The sequence below is a fragment of the Papaver somniferum genome, unplaced genomic scaffold (assembly GCF_003573695.1).
Source record: "Papaver somniferum cultivar HN1 unplaced genomic scaffold, ASM357369v1 unplaced-scaffold_115, whole genome shotgun sequence".
Lineage (NCBI taxonomy): Eukaryota > Viridiplantae > Streptophyta > Magnoliopsida > Ranunculales > Papaveraceae > Papaver > Papaver somniferum.
The window spans coordinates 1,902,587-1,924,112 of NW_020620492.1; the positions used below are offsets into that span (position 1 = coordinate 1,902,587).

Genomic DNA, 21,526 nt, shown 5'->3' on the forward strand with positions numbered 1-21,526 from the left:
CCATTCTCATAATCGGTAACTATTTCATCAGGTATGCTACCACAAGTTTTCACCGGCGACGCCATTAGCAAATTTTTAGGGTTTTGTTTAGAGAAAGGAAAAGAGAGAAGGGGAGGAGGAGGAGGAAAGAGAGAGGAGGAGTATTTTTTGTTTGTTAGTGTGAGTTAGGTGGACTGCGAGTATATAAGCGGCGGGAAACCAAAACTCTATACACGTGACTTGGGTGTATCTCTTCCTTAGCGGATTGATGTATAGGATGAATCTTAACCGTCCATCTGGTTGATTAACAATAAATGTCCACAGGATGGAGATTCTTGTGTTTACGGACTAATCTTAAGTGAGTTATTTTTTTCTGTCTGACTCTAAATTCTCTATATTTAGATGTGAAAATTACTGGGAGATCCATTCTTCCGGATTTTTCTACTGTGAAACCCACGCTCAGAAAATTATAGACGTGTCCCCATTTTTTGGAGAAAAATTATTCTCAAACCCAAATTTATAGAATTCTGTTTCTGTCTTTTTTCTATTTTTCTTCTTCATCTTCTATTTCTTTTCTTCTTCCTCTCCACTATACCTAAAATTCAGAAAAGGGGAGAGATTCATAAAATTTGAGAAACTACATCTTCGATTCGTCTTCTTCTTCCTCCCAACTCAAACACCTCCTCCTGCTCCTTCCCCAATCAGTGATGGTATGTTTACCTATCTCCATTTATGAATCTCGTTATAATCTGGTCGGCTTTTTATTTTCAGAATTTTGGAATTGAAATCTATTTAGATTGTTTATGTCTTATGGATCCTATAAAGATTTGATTTTTAAGATACCCACGAAGAAAAGATTTGATTTTGAAGTAACCCTAAGATTTGACTTTCGACATCAAAGACAATCGATCCCCATCTATCGTCATTTGTATAAACATAAGCAAATTCAGGCGTAAATTTGATTTTCTGGCAAAATTCAGACCAAGATGACTCACAAACCCATTGATGTTGTTGATGTAGAGAGCTCTCCTCAATATCGAACCCATTTGTTTTCATGCCTCAGAGCCCCTTGATCTTCCTTTCACAATTTAACCCAAAATATCAACAAAAATAAACTTTTCTTTCATCTGTTTTACAGTATCAACATCTGTTCTTCATTTAATTTCAAAATCCCCAAATTCTATTTGATGTAGACGAGATCATCGAATGTAGCGCAGTAACCACCACTACAATAGCCCATTTCTTCAGACATCAATTACTTTCACCATCACCTTTTTGTACCATGAGATAGAAACGCCACCAGCTGCTGCTGCTGCCTCAAATAAGGAAATGATAATTTCGTTTCTTTGACAAAGAAGAGAAGATGCTTAAGAATGTCACCAAGAAATATGGTGCACAAACAGCCACGTCCCACTTATGACTCTTAGCCTCTTCACGTGTTTTATCCCCTGGCCATACCCGTAGAGCCAAGCAGGTGGCCATATGTTAGGGGTGTCAACGGGTCCGGATTCTCCCGGGTATCACTAGACCTGGACCCTACTTATAATGGTCGGGTCTGGTTTCTAACGGTTCCGGGTCCGGTTCCTAAACTTGTGGACCCAGAACTGGACCCGTTTAAATATTCGGGAACCCGTCGGTTCCGGGTACCCATTGGGTCTTAATAAAACTATTTAAAAAACCTCAAAAACTTAATATATTTCTCTTTTTGGCTTGGATTTAAGTAATTTTTATAAAAATTTATTATTATTTCTTATTAATGTACTAATAAAGGTTAAATGTAAGAGAAAAAATTTAAATGAGTAAAATATCAAAGCTAAAACTAGCAAAAATACTTGTAATTTTGCTAAAAACATGAATAAAAGAATGAATAAACGGGTACCCAACGGGTATTACCCGTTTGGACCCGTTTAAATTCGGGTCCAATCGGGTAACTACCCGCCGGGTCCTAAGTAGCTAATGGGTCCAACTTTAGGACCCAAAACCGGACCCAAATATACCGGGTCCGGGTAATGGGTACCCATTGACAACCCTACCATATGTTACTGCATGTGTACTCATCGAAATCGATATATAACCTGTTGTGACGTCTCGAAAATGATTCCATAACACGTTATGCAGTTGTTATTTTAGGTGTATGATAAGTTATGCAGTCTTTTTTTGTTTGCATAACTTGTTATGCAATACAGAGAATGGTTGCGTAACACGTTATGCATCTACTTTTTTATTGGTATTGAGATCAACAAAAAAAGGGTTGCATAACTTATCATGCACCTATAATAATATCTACATTACATGTTATGCAGTCGTGAAAATGGGTGCATAACCTGTTATGCATCCGAAAATATGACCGCACAATGCATTGCGTCGAGGAAATTGTTGCACAATTTTTTATGCATCGAGAAAATAGATGCATAACTTGATATGCATCCGTAAATATGGATGCATACTGCATTATGCATCAATTTTTTTTATGTACGCACTAAAATCAACCAAAACAATGGTTACATAACTTGTTATAGATGCATAACTTTGTTATCCAAATGCATAATTTGTTATGCAGTGGATAAAATGGTTACATAATTCGTTATGCGTCTGCAGAATGTGTTATGCATCTTTTTTGGTGGCCTCCGATTTTTTCGTGAAAAACAAAAATTTGATATTGTTGTTTGTGCTCGTTGCGTGGCTCTCTTTAAAAGCTTTCCGACGATATAAAATTTGTTAAATTTCAAGGCACGGTTTTTTAGATATGTTATATCCAAGTTGTTTTGCCAATTATACCCCTGAAAAATTAGGATGCATAACGAGTTATCCCTGAAAAAATAACATGCATAATCTGTCACGCAGACATTTTTAATAATTTCATATAATTATGGATGTCACGGTACCCAAAATTAATTGTGGACCTGACAATGAGAATATTATTATTTTTGGATCTCTCCCTAATACACTAACAACTTATTAATCTATAGAGAAATTAATGTTTCACTAAACTAACAGAAATTTGCACTCCGGGATCTATTAATTTGCACTCCGGGATTTATTAATTGCCATATTTAGGTATAACTTGTCGTGAGGAATGCATAATCTACTAAATTCCATTGTATAATGTGCAATTTGGGATCCCCAGTTTATAAGCCTTGGGCGACCTCTAACAACTTAATATTAGTACCGTGGGCCTAGTTAAGAGATAGTCTTAATCTTAAGCGAGTTATTTTTTCTCCTATGTACCTGATAAAAAAATTTCTATTAAAACTGATCCTTTATGACAATTTCAAAAAAATATTATATTATGTTATATGGAATTCCTAATCTTAGCGCGGATTCATTTATTTCGTCCTTTTCATCTTCACTTATCTCTTCATCCATCATTACAATTACTTGATCTTTCATAAGAGAGATGTAAGAAGCTTTCCAAAGGACCATTTTGGTCGTTTAGTTTGCACACCAATCCATTGAATAATTATAACGGAATCTCTTCTAAAAAGGCTTCACAACTCAAAGGAGGTAATGGGAAACCGGGCTTAAGCTTGAGGCTGATAAAATGAAATATTTGAACAAACGCAAGAAAAAGTCTTCTATCTTTTAGACCTTCATGGTTAGTTTTTGTTGCCGTCGCATAAGTAACACTATTACCAAAGGTCCCGAAACAGTGAACCAAGCAATTTAAACTCTCCACTATCAAAAACCCACAAATCGGCATGTGCCTCCAATCGTCTTTTTTGATGACGGAATCCCCCATGTAAACGTCGTTCGAAGTCAACATACTCCGATACCACCCCTTCGTCTCCTCTTGGACCCCCTCTCATCATTGCTTTGTAAAAGTTCTTGTTTCGGCGTAACCTTTGTACCAACTGATTCTTTATATACTTGATTTCGTCTCCTTGCCACTTCGAGTTCTTCGCTTCTTGAAAAGGTCCTAGTCGCTCTGTCGTGACATGATAACCGCAATTTTCATCCCCTTCGACGTCGTCCATGGTCATAATGTAGTCACGAATAATTTCTGGTAGTTCCTCTATGTAATTGTCATATATCATATTGGTATGATGCAAGTACTTACCATCCTTATCCTTTTTAGGTCCTTTCATTTTTCCCACCGCATATATGTTTTTTTTCCTTCGTCTTGATTTGTTACCCCATTCCTTGCGAAGGGAACATCTTCCCTTTGAGTTTAACGTCTCTTGGGGTATCATTTGGTTACTTTTTTCTCCCTTATATTTACTCGGACGACTACGTTTCCTTCAAACATTATCTTCTTCCAACTTTATTGATTTCTCGATTTCCATCTTTTCCGCTTTGTACTTTGCACCATGATACTCAACTCCCGACAGTTCACTTTTGGCAGCCAACAACTTGTTTTTTACTTTCTTCTTTTTTTCAATTCAATTTGGTACTTTTCTACCTTCCCCTCGTCCTTTTCCGATTCCAAAAGATTCTCCTCAATTAAAGGATAGAGGATTGTTCTCAAGTTGTGGTAAATTATTTTCTTTTGACCCCGGTATGCACTTCGGTATTTCTCAGCTAATCATTTCCCATAAGGAGTATTCTAAATCTCCTCATCAGGATCATCACTGGGGAGAGGTTCAAAACTCAATTGCTTCAAAAAACTATCCATATGCTCGAAAGGTATAATACCATCCACATTCCGATCTATTTGGTGACTACACGAAAGTCCCATGGATTCTTTCATTTTACAAATACATACATCATGAGGTTCATTCGGGTTCCAAGCTTTCATCAATTTTACTTCAAGCATAATTTTGTCAATACAAAAATGGGATACCCGGTAAGTTAATCCCCTTATCCAAGGATCGTCCCCATAGTTTTTATACTTGAACAATGAACAATATTCAAGTTCCAATTTAATTATTGCGATATCCTTTTGAAAATACTATTCCGTTGCCTCAAACACCGTGACAACCGAGTCAACTAGCCCAAAAAGGTTCTTCTTCATATCGACGATGAGTCGAATCTACCATACTTGTAGGTTGGTTGTCGAAATGTTTGCATTGATTTATATAACAATCCACAAACCTTTATTTGTGAGGATCCAAATATTCGATAAGCACATAGCAATGAAACTTGGATACTCGGTGACCCAATGCGTAATAAGTTCCTCAAGTTTTACCCGATAATCATCTTCCGTGATTGACCACGTCAAAGCCTCCCATTCACGTGCGAAATAAGCCCACAACCTTTCATTCTTATCATAATATGTCATAAGTATATCATTTTTATTTTTTCGTATTCCATCTAGTAGTGACTTACTATCCTTCATGTCTTTCATCTTAATCGGTTGAATTATTGGTTGACATTTTCCCCTCACGTTGTTCCCTGTATGAACGGTACAAAGAAAATTATGGGCGTCTCGAAATACCTTATGAATGGCATACATCAAAGAGGATTCTTTGTCGGTTACAATCACCTTAGGTAGCGCATCCTCCCGAAACAATAACTTACTTTGCTCTAATGCCTAAACATAACTCTCTTTCAACTTGTTTCTTAAGAAACAAAAGGCCACGGTGAATGGTTATTTGGTTGAGGTATGCCAAACTATGTTCAATAATGGCATCTCATATTTATTTTTCTTACAGGTGCAATCCATTATAAGCACTTGCGGAAAACATTGAGCTAATTTAACGCAATCCGATTGAGCAAGAAATAGATGTGTGAGTTGTCCGAAGTCATCCAATTCCTTTTGGACCATGTAGTTGTTATTCCCCACCAACTACATCAATTGTTGCATCACTACCATAGATTGTAATTCTTTCTTCCTCAAAGTAACTTTAGCGTTATAGATATTTCGTAGAGTCCATTTTTTTTAGGGTCATTCGCCTTCAATTTGCTTAGGATTTTAATCGGTGACATATGTGTTTTAGACATCTTACTTATTTCCAAGTATTCATGGTCTTTGATTCTTGCAACTCTTTCAAGTGCATGAAGATCAAGTGCACGTGAGTGGTTATGACGACAATACATCTTTTTATTCATAGTCCAATATTTTTCATCTTTGTTCTCTTCTATGTAGTTAAAAACGATCTTGAAAGGACATTCTAATTTCTTCGTCTTGGTCTTGTTCTTTCTACTCGTGTTCCCAACATACACAGAACCCTTTTTATGCTTATCAACGTCTTTGTCACTTATCTCACAAGACATTTCAACCCGGTTTTATCGTCTTTGTTTCCCAGTCACTAGTACACAATTTATTAGCAATCCATGTTCATAACCCCAAGTATTTCCTTTCGCTTTACTTCCCCATCTCTACAGGAATACAAGGTCACATATATACTTGGCAAACATTTTGGATATATACTTTTAACTTATAAAGTAATACATCACTCAATTTGTTACCTACCAAGTCATTTTCGAAGTGATCTTGATTGTCTTCGAAACTAGTGTTAACAACTGAAGGTTGATCATGCATTAGTTGAGGTTCAGCAATCATGATTTGCAAGAATACAACGTGGTTAGATAACTCAAACAAATAAACTAACTAGAAGTTCTGAAAATTTCAAAAAAGAGCCGAACCTGGGAAATTCTCAGAGTAAATTATTGTTCGGCTAATTTGAAAATTTGAAACAAAACCCAAACCTTAAGCTTTTAGAAGTTCAGCTAATTCGATAGTGTACACTTAGACCGAACTTTGGAATTGAGTAGACATTGAAATTATAGTGTAATGTTCGGCTGACATAATTTTAGCGGAACATGACACTGTAACTCGAAAAAAAGAAACACAAGAAACAATAGGTTCGAATATCAAATGAAAGAGATCGAACAAGCCGGACTGTTCTTCCATGTTGCAAAGTTCGGTGCTTATATTTCAGCCGAACCCAGTACATAACTTCAAAAAAGTTTGTAAAAATTCAATTTCTTAAAGAATTGAAGCTTAAAAAAAAGAGATTAGATGTCGTATACGAGTATACTTGTGTATTACTAGCATAAGGTTCTTCATTAATGTATTTGTCCTCTGGATTTGGCTCATAAAAACTATCATCTTGAGTTTTAGCTTGAGGTCGTGTTAAAGTTTGAGCAAAGTCATTCTCATAATCCAAAAAGTCGGCCAAATACGGATCATTGTTGTAGTTGATGTGTATTATATCGTCTTTACGAAATTAAGATTCTCACGGATCATCCATTTCACAAAAATCTCACAAACCTCAAAAACCCTAGTTTTTTTTGTTTGTTTGTTCTTTTTATCTTCTTCTTCCTCTCTCTCAGAAACCCCATTCACTAAAAAATCAGACCTTTTTCAATTAATATAACACTCACAACTTAACTTAGTCAATCATTAAAATTATTAATTAATCATAATTATTAACACTAGTTAAATAAGAGTAGTTATGTCATTATCAAAAAGGATAGATAATGGGGATGCTGTTCTTTGTTTAGTGACCCTATTTTTACATTATTCAGTATGTTTCGGAAAAATTCAGTATGCCTTAGAACAAGTTTGTTTGTATACGGATGCACAGGAAATAACTCGATCTCTTTCTTATTGGACTCCGCCAATACATGTCCATTTAATAACTTTCACAAACATTTATCGTTCTTAAATCTCGGTATGCTTCTTGTTCCTCGTCCGCATTGATCTGTGTATGAGGTGAGAGTGAGGTACCTAAAAGTGGAACCCCTAAAATTTGGGTTCCGTCTTCTCACTTGGTGTCAACAGTAAACGATTTTGACCCCAAATTTCTTGGTCTTTGATAAGGATTTTTCCATCCATCCAAAATAACGACGTTATTATAACGTGAACTATCACACTGATGTTCTGCCTCTATCTTAAGGTACACAAATCTCTGGGATTGCGCTTGCTTCGTGTAATTGTGTTCCAAAATCTGAATTCGGTAGTCGAAAAACGATATAGAACCATGATCTTCTTGTCCTCCCATTACTCAGATTTGAAGTTATATTCAACTTGACTTGTTGTGGCTTTTTCACGGATGAGTATTGGCTTGATACTGATTTTTACTCATAATTAATCTTATTGGATTTTCATGTAACCAGCTACGAGGAGGAAAGGATGATGATGGATTAAAAAATAAACCTCGACCTAATATGCCTTTGAGATAACGAAGGATTCTCTTGACCGCTAGAAATGAATGTCAGTAGGAGCATGCATAAATTGACGAACTTGATTAACAACATAAGAAATACCCGGCCTAGTCATTGTTAAATACTATAATACACCCACTAAACTGCGATATAAAGTAGCATCATGAAATAAAGTACCCTCATGAGCTGACATCTTTGAACCGGTGGCAACAGAAGTAGAAATTGGTTTCGCAGTTAATAAATCAACACGCTGAAGAATATCAAGAGTATAACGTGTTTGAGATATAAATGAAGACCTGAAGAATACTTGTGTGCCTCAATTCTAAGAAAAAAGTGTAAATCACCCAAGTTTGTCATAGAAAACTGTTGTTTTAGAGCTGCTAACAGATGAGAGAAATAACCATGGTCAGACCCGGCTTAACAATATCGTCCACATATAATAGAAGTATCATAACAACAGTATAAGATTTTCGAACGATTAGAGAAGCATCAAATTTAGAAGTAATAAACCCAATTCTGAAAGGTAACACGTGAACCGCTGAAACCAAGACTCGGGAGCTTGTTTTAGCCCATATATGGCTTTATTTAGTTTACAAACATGGTTTGGATATATTTTGTCAAAAAAACCTGGAGGCTGAGACATGTAAACTTCTTGATCCTGAAAACCATGAAAAAAATCATTTTTAACGTCCAACTGTAATAGGCCAAGAGCAAGAAACATCAATGCTTAAAACCAATCGAATAGTAACGGGTTTGATAACCAGACTAAAGGTTTCTTCATAATCAATTAAAAATTATTGAGTGTAGATAAAGGAGACTTGAAATGATCAATGGTGCCATCTGACTTTCTCTTAACCCTATAGACCCATTTACAGCCGATAACATTCATATAAGGCTGTCAAAGAACATATGACCAAGTGTCATTACTTCTTAGAGCATGAGATTCATCTACCATGAAATCCTGCCACTGAGGAATTTTTCAAGATTTAGTATAAGACCTTGGTTCAACAAAAGTATATTTCATTGAAGAAATAAAATATGAAGCAATGGGATGCTTGGTAACAACAATGAGATTCATTCGAGCAAGTTGTTTGCGAATACCATCACGTAAACGAGCGGTCATGGGATGAGAAGTAGGACCCTCATTAGAAATAGTAGGAACAACATGAACAACAGAAACAAAGGGATCTAGAAAATGGGAAAGAGTTGATGATTAAGTAGTAGATGCCGATGTAAAAGGTGGAGATAAAGGAGATGAAGAGGATGATTGGGAAGCAGATAGAAACAATGGAGAATATGGAGAAGGCGAGGAATCAGTACTTGATGATGTGGTATTGGATAATATGGAAGGAGAGCTCGATGGAATAGGTGATAATGAAGAATAAGATGAAGACGATAAAGTGACTAAAGGAAAAACAAACCAAGTACGAAGAAGAGAAGTAGTCTCAGAAGGAACAGATAGATTGGTAACAAAAAACGGAAAAGATGACTCGTCAAAAAGAACATGGCGAGAGGTATAAACACTTTTACCTTCTAAATCAAAGCACTTGTAACCCTTGTGTTGGTCAGAATAACCAAGAAAAACACACGACATGGTTTTAAACTCCATTTTTTTTTTGTTATATGGAACCAAGTGAGGGTAACTTAAATAACCAAACACATGGAGGAAGTTTTAATCAGGTTGATGATTGTATAACTTTAAATAAGGAGAGTAACCACCCATAACAGAAGAAGGAATACGATTGATAAGATAGACTGCAGTTGCAAAAGCCTCTAGACAATAAGACTTAGGCATATGACTGTGATGAAGAAGAGCAAGTCTTGTTTCAAAAATGTGACGAATCTTGCGTTCAGACACACCATTTTGTTATGGAGTGTGAGGACAATAAAATTGATGTAAAACACCATGAGAAGCGAAAAAATCTCGCAAAGGATGAGAGATATATTCTCCACCACCATCACTCTGAAAAATCTTTAAACTTGTGGAAAAACGATTTTATTGAGCTTTAAAAGCCTTACCACAGTTGAAAACTTAGGATTTATTGTGCAAAAAATATATCCATGTAAATCTGGAAAAATCATCCACAATAAGAAGAAAATAGCGAAATCCAGAATTAAAGATAACTGGAGAGGGACCCCATAAGTCACTATGAACCTTAAAGAGTATACCATCACTAAATGAATTTGATAAATAAAAAGGTAGCCTATGATGCTTGGCACAAACACAACTGTTACATAAAGTATGCCTTATGACAGAAGGAATAGAAACTAATTTCTGAGCAGCTAAACTAGAGAGACTTCGATTGTGAAGATGACCAAGACGTAGATGCCACAACTGAGAGGAGGAAAGAGTTGCAATATGAATATGAGCAAAAACTGATGGAGGAGATGTGGAAGAAGTGGTATGGCGAATGGAATAAAGACCACCATCACTGGGTCCGCTGAGTAGGAGTTTCCCCGTTTGTCGATCCTTAACAGAGAAACCGAATCGATCAAAACACACAGAAACATTATAATCTCGAGTTAACTGAGATACAAAAATATGATTTTTTCGCAATTAACGGTACATCGAAAATTCGATTTAAGGAGATAGAACTATGTGGTGTTTTGATTAAAGCTGTGCATGTAGAAGTAATGGGCAGAAGATTACCATTACCAACCATAACATGATTGGAACCAGAGTATGTAACCGGTGCAATGAGCAGGTTAACATCGGCCGTCATGTGGTTTGTAACACCTGTATCAGCATACCAATGTTGATCAAAGGGAGTAGATTGAAGTTTTATTGCAGCAAACGACTGGGGAAGGTCACGAGCCTGAAACGAATGATTTAATTTTTTTGCACAATTCAATGCCGTATGCGCTTTGGAATCGCATTTTTGACAAGGTTGTTTGCCGCCTGAAAAGTTCGTAGGAGGAGCACCAAGTATCGACTGGTGCTGTTCTGGAGATTGGTTAACAAAAAAGAGGTTGGATAAGAGAAGTAACTACCACGTCCCCGACCACCATTACCAAGACCACGACCACGACCACGATAACCACGACCATTGTTACCACCACGACCACCTCTGTAGTTGTTATTACCACCACGTCTTGAGTTGTTGGAAAACCGAGAAGGGGGAAAGTTTGAGGAAAAAGAGGAAGAAAAAATAGAACCGTAAAAGGAAGTGGAAGGAGTGGAATCTGGTATGGGTTGATTGTATTGAGTAAGGAGGATTTCATGGTCGAGAAGTAACGGCTTCAACTCAGAGAAAGAAGGGAGAGTAAAACGAGTTTTAATAGTTGTCGAGAAAGCTTGATAACTAGGCTTCATTTTATCAAATTACACATTTGTGTGAGGCTTCATTTTACAAAAAAAAGCGGTCATAAAAGAGGGACTCCCTTTCTTCGGGCCCTCCGGTTGGTCGGCCCAATTACAAATCCACTGGTGTGAGGAGTCGTCTTCTTCTAGCACGAGGAGAAGCCCTATATCTTTAAGACCCAGCCAATCAGGGATAATATCTCGGTCGTCCGTCAATCTGACCCATGCAAAGTGAGGTAAAGCTCAAAAGGCTTCGCAAAGGAATTCCAGCTTAAGTCTTTGACGCACTCCCATCACAGCCGGTCTTGAAAATTTGTTGGCCCGAAGTCAAATTCCAAAATGATGCCCCATGCACATAAAAACTTGGAAAACTATCATTATCATGTGTGAAAATTCATTGATAGTTAATAAGACTTTAATTAGTTAAAATAGGTAAAGAAATGAAGGACAAATGCCAAATTTCTATTTGTCCCCAATGCCGTCATCGGTAAAAAAAAAAAATTCTAGGGTAACATAGCAACTCACTTAGAGCATCCACAATGGGCGAGTATAATCAAAAATTTGGGATGAGATCGTAACGCAGTGGGACGGAGTAAAGATCAAATCCCATCCAAAGATCAAATCCCAGACCATATTTGGTCGCGATCAAATACCAAATCCTAATATAGTCGGGCGGAAATTAAAGTCCGCTTGTTTCTGGGCGTAAACAAGAAGTACGTTTGTTAACGGGCGTAAATTATTTATCCGTTCGTTGCTGGGGCGGAATACAAGTTTACGTTTGAGACGGGCGTAACTAAAATTTACGCTTCACCGGGCGTAAACCTATAATCCGCTTCTCAACAGGCGGAGTCTTAAAGCACGCCTGACTCAGGCGTAAAATAATTTTACGCCCCTTCCATGCGTAGAACAAAATTCCGCCCGTCCCAAACGTAAACAAACATATGATGATATTTATGCAGATCAGCATTCCTGCTAGATGCCATTGCGCGCAGTGCCCTTGTGCTATATGTGTCACGTGTAGTACTGGGTTACAAACAAACATGGGATCGATATCAAGTGAGTTATCGAGCCTCAATGTGGAAACTAGTGTAACTCACATCCTAGAGATTGAACTTGAGTCTTTCTCTCTCATTGCCGAAGCTTTATAATTCATTAACGTATTACTAGAAATCTCCTATTGCAGCTTCTTGTTAATAGGACACTTTACGAGAAAACCATAGCAAGCGGATTTGGTTCTGTCCACCAACCGACAGGCGGAAACATATTATACGCCCGTCAAAACCAACAGGCGGAGATTTATTATACTCACATCTAAACGTAATTTATATTTATGCCGTTACGGGCGGAATTTTGACGTACGTTCCATCGGGCGTAGCTTTGAGTTTACGCCTGTTAATCAGGCGGAGATTAAAAACCCGTCTCATATGGAACGTAATTTATAATTACGCATGTCGTGAGGCATTAATTTAACATCCGCCCGTCCCAAACGTAATATAAATATCCGCCCCTGTAATCAAACGTAATTTAAATGTCCGTCCGTTTTCATGCGGTGATTAAATTTACGCTCGACCAAATTTGATCTTTCACCCTAGCGTCACATCGCCGACTAAACCAAAATTTTGATCATTTTTATGGTATTTGATCTTTGGTTTTAGTCGCACCACTGTGGACGCTTTTATGGGGTATAAACATACATTATGGCAAACATTAGCTGACAGGTCCAAATGCATGTACGCCGAGGTTACATGCAATATTGGAGATGCATTTTTTTTTTCTCTCCCTAATTTTATAGAAAATAGATTGAGGATGGCTTATTTGTTTTGTCACACAGGAAACACACAAAATGACCATTAGAGAAGCTATAAACCATACAAGTTCCAAATTTGTTTTTTTTTTTATTATTATTTCTTTATGAGTAACTCGAAGAGTTAGCTGTAACAAGTACAAGAAAAGTAAAGGTTGCGATAGTTTTTTCTTAATACAAAGACGGGGAACTATTTACCAATCAAGATTACGAGTATCACACTTTTCCTGCTTGACTGAGGCATCAACCAGCCCATTCCCGTTTCTATGAACAAAAAAACAACCTAGATTGTCTCCTCCAAAATATCCATACTTTACCAGGCAACCGAAATATTCTTTTCATTAGAGCCTCAATAAAGTTCCCACATTCTCCATGTATGCTGAAGTAGTGTTTCAATTCTTTAGTAGAAGTCCTTCTGCTTCTTCTTGGTTTCCTGCTCTAGCTCACTCAAAGTTAATTATTATGATTCAAGTTTGACCCACTGCTATATAAATCAAATTCGAAATGCCCATCTAAATCTTTTTTGCACGATAAACTGCAGAAAAATCACTATGTTTTCAAATTACGTATAAAAAGCATAAAAGAAACCATTCAAACAACTAAAGATTACTCACGAGTTATTCTATTCTTATCCTGGCAGCACAGCCGGCCTTGAAAATTTATTGCCCCGAAGTCATATTCCAAAATGATCCCCCATGCACATAAAAAAATCAATAATGTGAAGCTTAAACAACACATTAGATTACAATCGATCCTCTTATCATGTTTCGGGATAAAAATTTAATCACTTGGTTAAATGTTAGTTTAGACAATCTATAAACGTCAAAATAGACATGAAAAAGAACTTGATTTCTGGTGAACCTAACGATGAATAATCACGTCCTTATGTTGGGCCAAATAAATTCAGCCCCTTCACTAGCATTTTTTTTGTGCTAACACGTCTCTTTTTCGAAAGTTTTGGATACGCCATAAATACAAACTAAAATATTGTTGACTTTTGCAGTGAAAACGGACAAAAATAACGATATTTTGCTGCCGAAAGCACAACTTCCGGGTGCTTTGCCTCAGGGCCGGCCCTCTCCCATCGTCGTCCCAAAAGTTCTCTTGCGAGCAAAGCTTTGAACCTCAAGTACTATAGATGCAATGCCAGGGGAGATGTGAATGGATTTATGTCGTCGTAGTAGTCGTGCTCACAATAAGGTAAAATACACATATGACGACCTAAGCTTTGATGATTCTCCTAGTGACTTCGTTGTTCCTCTCCGAGAGAACGTTGAGAATGAGAACCCCAACCGCTACAGAATCAGTGAGAAACCCTTGAGGACGAACCCCGAAGGGTGGTTCCTACTGTAGTGCCTGGTATTCCCTTTCCCATGGGTGATCGAGCTGGTGAGGCTGATATTCTTCAGCCTGCCGTAACTTCCCCGTTTTCACCCCTTGCTGGTATGTTTTTCTTTGATGAAGTTTGCTGTCTAAATCTTGACAAGCTCACTATTCGGTGCAACTTGTTGGAATGGTTATCATTGTCTCAGATAATTGTTGCTTGATATATACAGATAATTCTCATTTTACTCGAGACGATGCTTGAATGCTCCCGAAGTTGTCGAAAACCAGAAAGGCATGGATCCGTCGTCCACCTCCAATATTGTTCCAGTTCCTCCAAATTCGGCCCCGCGAATCCTTGAACAATGCAAGGAAAACCTAAAAAGAGGAAAGCCGCCGACTCTGTTTCTGCACCTTGAAGATCCGTTTACAAATCAGGCCATGAGTAGTGGCTCTCACACGGTGTCACAGGCAGAGGATGAGCACAACCCATGCTCTCACAGTACTTCATGGACCGATCGTGAACTTGAAAAGGGGAAAGAAATTCTGGCACTCAGAACCAAGGTCCACGAGTTGAAGAATACCGCGGAAGACCAGAAGGAAGAAATATCTCGCAATAAGAAGGACATCCTTTCTTGTCAGAAGGATTTACAATCCACCTCTCTCGAGTGCAGTGAGTCTAGAAAAAAAACCTCTGAACTTGAGTCGCGTCTTCTAGATAAATCTAATGAACTTTCCCGAGTGTATCAGGAACTGCAGTTTTCAAAATTTCGAGACAATAAGCTAGATCGAATCAAGAACGCTCTGTCGATAGCCTTAGTTGATTCCAACATGCTCCCTGGAATATAGGAAATGCATGATGTATTGCAAACTGACTTTTGATGTCTGCAACAAGGGTTGCAATATGTTTCATGGAGCATCTATATTTTACGTTCATTATTATTTGGTTCCTGAGTCAAGCACTACCAACATATTAATATGCGTTTACCGAAAAAAGAAAGAAAAGAAAAAGAGATGAACTAAACACATTGAAGATGTTTTTCTCCCGTTCTAACTACCTTTCAGGTTAATCTTCAGTTCCTGGTAGCACAGCAGCATATTTCGCACCATCCATTCCAAGTTTTGGTTTCTCCTTGTTAAAAACACAAACGAAATCGTTTTTGCTAAGATACAGAGAGCATGTATACTAAAATAAATAATTGACAGTAACAAGATCTAATCCGCTTCAACTATATTTAAGCAAATTCAGTCCACATTTTTCCAAAAAACACTAGATAATCTCGGTCAAACTAAACCCGGTGAAACTAAATGTCCTAGAATACTGCTTGCCAAATATAATTTGGGGATTTTAATAAAGTACCACACTTCCAATTTGCAGTTTAAGAAAATGCCACCGTTTTTTTCAGAGTTTATTTAATGCCACACGTTTGACTTTTTCCATCCAAAAAAACTGTTGCCATCAGTTAGTGCATAGGTGGCATTTATCCAACTTAGTAAAAGACATATATACCCTCAGCTTCTCTTGCCCTTTCTTCACTTTAGTCACAGCTGTATCTCTGCTTAAACATCTCAACTCCATTTACTCCAGCCATCACCCTGTAATCTGGCATACTCAGCTTCACCAGGACCACGGACAGCTTAACCTCCTTTTAACCTCCTTTCTTCATTTCCAGCAATCTCTGCCTGCGAACACATCAGAACTACCACCAAACTGCAGCGGCAACAATACCAGCTGCACCATTTCACCTCATAAACATACATCTCCTCATACCATTTCCAGTGCCAATTCAATTTCATTACGAGCACATCTGTTACTCATCTCGCTTGCAATCTCGCCATGTCCAGTTCAACAGCATCATACCCATCCGTAATCCATCACCGATTCCTCCTTGTTCTTGGGTTCACTGTACCTGCAACATCCACCAGTAAAACTCTCCATCATCAACACTGTCATGTCACCTGTCCTAGCATTCATCTAACTCACCAAATACCCATGGAACTCTGTAGCAACACTTCAGTTCCATGCCAATTCATCACCAACCATCGCAGCCATTTTCTCTTGCTTCATCTCAAGAGCCTACAACAACTCCCTGCAGCTCCTGTGACATTAACCAAGCACAAACCACCTTGTACACAGGCTCAACTGGTAGAAACTGAGCTTGAAGAGGTGAAGAAAAAACCATTTAGGACTTTTATCGAACACCTAATGTGCCATTCTCATCTTGGTGTAACATTGAAATTTCTAGCGCTTCTAAACTCATCGAAACACCTGCAAATTCAATTCACAACAAGCCATGGCATCACCACCAGTATCAGCCACCAATACTGCTTCATCACGACAACCATCATAATCAAAACAATTTACAGTAAAAAACAATTAGAAACCCTAATTAACATACGAAACTGGAAAAAAATGAAAATCAAGCTAAACCCTATTCTTAAAACAACTTGAATTCTAGTGAATTAAACATAACTTTGACGAACCCTAAAATTATTTCCCAAAACTTTAAGAAAGAATTTTGACAAATCCTATATGTAGGTTTCACAAAACTGATTTTGATACCATCTCATCAATGTTCTTGCTTCATCACAAAATTCTAACCAATTCTCGATTTGATTCAAACCCACAATCATCACAACATCCATCAGATCAATATCTTGATCTCTATCGGCAAATCAAACCCAATGTTCAATTTATTCTCAATTATCCATGACTGTAGCTCAGTTCAATTTCATCATTGTACCCTATCAATTCTTCTTCATCTTCCATTTCTAGAGATCGACAACAACATCAACTCCAAATGTTCATTTGAATCACCAAGAACACCTCCAATTTTAAAACAAATCCTCAATTTGAACCTTCACAATCTCAACAGATCTAATTCTCATATCCATCTTCATTTTCTACTCGATATCATCTCTCAATTTCTCTGTTTTTTTCTCGACCTAGTTCTCGGCAATAATAGCAGCAGCTGCTGCTTTTCTCCTCTCTCAGATTCTTTGTTCCGCGTTCTCCTAATTAGTGATTCACAAGTCTTTAAGGATTATGAAGGGTAAATAGGGAATGATAACATATTTTCTTGACTTGATCAACGCATATAGACCGGTTTGGTAGGCCCTGACGGAATATTTAACGGTTGTGGCATTTAATTAACTCTGAAAAAAACGGTGACATTTTCTTGAATCGGGATTTGCAAGTGTGGCAGTTTGTTAAAAATCCCATATAATTTTCACGGATTTAATTTTGTTTTGTTTAATATTTTATAATCATTGGGCCAGCTCTTCTTGAATAAGAGCATGGGATGGTTGGAGTTCTAGCAAGCAGTCCAGAACGGGCATGGAAGTACATATTAGGTCGAGGAAGAAGAAGCAATCTATTTATACTATCCATCTCTTGACTGCATGTGCCAGGCTTTAGTTAACCCTATTCCACTATTTAGGTACCAACTTTTGTGTGGGATATATTCATTATTGTCGCCTACTTATTTTGATTTTCTTTATGTGCAGAAACGAAACATGGGAATTATTTTGAATTTTGTAGAGTGCTCTGAAGCTGAAGATGAGCCAATTAGCCCTTCAAAAAAAGCTCGTTTAATCTCGATGCTCAAAAATTATGATAACCCTCAAAGCTCACATCTTTTTTCTAATTTCGAAGATGATATCCCTGTCATTAATTTGTTGAAGGATGAAGACAAAAACAAGAAGAAACACAAGAAGTAACTCGTTTAGTTATTTTTATGTTTTTGCATTAAGAATCTTCATTGTTTAGTCATATTATGTTTTTTCATTAAGAATCTTCATTGTTAAGAATTCTACTCTAAATTTTCATTTAGAGTACATTAAGAATCTTCATTTTTCACTTAATGTTAACCAAGTTTGCATTTGAAGTCGTAACATATAACATTATATGTCTTGGATGTTTTGGTTTGGTAGTTCTACTGAAGATGTATTTATCAGGGAATTTTTTTTTCACGGTGGGTCTGGTGTATGGGAATTCAGTGAATTCTCGTCCACCAGAGTGTCCGTGAATTCTCAAGTCAGGGAATTTTTTTTTTCACTGTGGGTCTGGTGTATAGGAAATCAGTGAATTCTCGTCCACCAGAGTGATCGTGAATTGTCTGAGTCAGGGAGTTTTTTTTTCACAGTGGGTCTTGTGTATGGGAATTCAGTGAATTCTCGGCCATTAAAGTGTCAGTGAATTTTTCAAGTCAGGGAGTTTTTTCACAGTGGTTCTGGTGTGTGGAAATTCAGTGAATTCTCGGCCATTAGATTGTCCGTGAATTTTCCAAGTCAGGGAAAAAAGGATTAAAACGAGATTAAAGTTAAAACATGTAATACAAAAAAGATCAAAATTAAACAACCTTATAATACCGAAAAACTAAAACTTTTAAAGAATCTCAACAAAAAAATTTAATACTTGAATCATAATAGGACTCTAATCAGAAAGACATAAATCTAAGTTAAGGTCTATGGTTTCAATATGGCCATCTTGGACCTGTGGTGGGACAAGTTCATTCCATCCTTGATGCATTCTTTAATAAGACCTAGCATTATGGAGAGAGATATTCCTTCCCTATCCCTCTCCATCCCTCAAAATCCATCTACTCTGGTCTCCCAAAATCAGTGTAGGGAAGGGATATTGGAGGGATTCCTCAAGAGTGATCATATCTGATCACCCTTGTAGGGAAGGGATATCACACGGGTACTGAGTACCCGTTTATTTTTTCACTTTACGTATTTTTTTCTGGTTTTTAAACTTTTACCTTAAAACTTCCCTTTTTCACTCTTTTTTTTACTAATACTCGTTTTTTTACCTATTTGATATATTTTTTTTATTCTAACATATTTTTACCTAGATAAATATTTTCTCATGAAAAAAAACGAAAAAAAATACGCGTACTGAGTATCCGTTTGGCACTATTCATACGGGTACTGAGTACGCGTCTCGTGTAGGGAATGGATGAGGGGGCACCATAGCAAGATTGCCTTTCAAGTGCCATCCCTTCCCTACATTTAAGGGATAGGGAAGGGATAGCTAGCACCATAGTGCTAGCTCTAATGAGGAGTCCACAAAAGTGCTTCTTCTTTGCATACAGTTTCCCATCCGGGATACACCGGTGGAAAGGGAGCTCCTCGTTTGAGGATTGCCTTCGCAAAATGTTGATTATCGACATAGAAAATTGATACATTCTTGACATATCTAGGGGGCCGGTAGCCAAGGGTAAGAAGCAATTGTTCCCTTTGTCTGAAATGACTGTAAATATACAGTTGAATGCTGAAGAAAAAATATATCCCATCTCAGGCAAGTTCATTCAGTAATCTTTTTCCGTAATATTGTAAGTGTATTTAAGAGCGTTAGTTACTTTTTTATAACTTTCCTCTCCACCCATTTGTGGGACATGCAAGTCGCGATTTGAACATTCTTCGACTTTTTAGATTTTGAACCAAGAATTCTCTCCCAATAGGACGAATATCTCGTGTATGATTTGTTCTTCGATTTTTGAGTCTTGGTCATGAAGGCACTTTCACAAGGACGACCCTTTACTACAAAACTCTCTTTGGGTTCTTGCATTAGTGTTGATCTTGGGTCTGCTATCTCATGTAAGTTATCCAACATTTCTTGACGCTGCTCTTGTGTAGATCCTTTATACCTACTTTTGATTTTTTCAACAATTGATTCCCAATCTACATTTCCCACCACCTTCTTATGCACCGGTACTAATGAGAGATTTTTCCAATGTTCATCAATACAATCGAGCTGAAGTGTTTGACCAAGCGATATGATTTAGATATCTCACAAGCACAGGGAAACCCATGGGTTTTGCGAATTAAATGTTGACAACGTCCCGGGTCTCTCTTGCTCAAACTCTTGATTTCCCTTGAAATAAAATCCAATGCAGTTCTGGAAACATGATACACCAAATGCTTGATATATGGACTACGACGATGTTCATGTAAGCCGATGTTATGTAAATCAAGATATAATCATAAAAATATAGTACAATCAATAATTACAAATACAATTTCATTACGTAAATCAAGATACATTCATAAAAAAATAGTACAATCAATAATTACATATACAACATGTAATTAAATAATAAGATCATAAAAGATTTGTAGTATTACCTCATTATAAGAAATCAAGGTATTACTAGAATTGTTGGTACCACCATGATCTTCCCTTTAGTTTTCAATTGATTTTTCTAGGGTTTTAGGTGAGAACTTGATGGATTTTCTTCCATTTTAATAACAAATATTTGAATAATAATTTTATGAACTTTGTATCTAGTAACAACTAGGGTTCTAAAGGTTAAATTTTTTTCTCATGTATAAAATTCTAATACGAAAGAAGAAGAAAAAACCGAAAAGAAAAAAAAAAAACTAAAAACGTTTTTTATAGACGTTCCTTAATGATTCACTGACTCACTAACTCACTCTCTCACTGATTTGCTAACCTAGTTTATGGGCTATGAATAATAATAAAAAAGGTCAAATTTCAAATTTTAGTAAAAATATATTGACCAAAATTAAATGGACTATGGTTAATAAAAGCGTGGACTATATTTAAGAGAAGCCTAATATAGTTGCTCCCACTAGCATATACGAGGGGATTTGAGTGTCGGACGCTCGTTTATGCTAGTAATTTTGCTTCTTCTACATGTATCGTTGAATTATTATACAAGAATGCTGGTGTTACGACCGTACGATCATGGTCCACGAACTTCCAAATGGATTAAGTATTAAGTTGCTGGAGAATCTCTCGGACAACAAATTGAACGGAATCAACATGGGCTCAGTAGAATGACCTTCTCGTGCTCTTTGAGAGTCTTTGCTTCTATTTAAGTGGCTCTCGTTGTACGGATTTTTTGCAGATTGACTTGGGTAAGTTGCAAAGCCGGACCCTGGATCTTAGGAAAGGCTTTCTAATTGACTTGGCCATAACCACTCAAGAGCCTACGAAGGGACCACTTTCGAAACTAGAGGTGTGGGACACTCGCCTAATTTGTCCGCCAGCTTTAGGTGTCTACCTCGCCAGCTAGAGCTTAAATCGAACAAAGTGCCAGGCC

General features: G+C 37.2%; 1 long non-coding RNA gene across 1 annotated transcript; it reads left to right on the plus strand.

The window, feature by feature from the left end:
- Nucleotides 1-509: 509 nt before the first annotated feature.
- Nucleotides 510-15,348, plus strand: LOC113329024. The gene is made up of 3 exons (XR_003349703.1): nt 510-689; nt 14,137-14,576; nt 14,690-15,348. It is a non-coding gene; the product is annotated as an uncharacterized LOC113329024 (long non-coding RNA).
- Nucleotides 15,349-21,526: the final 6,178 nt, after the last annotated feature.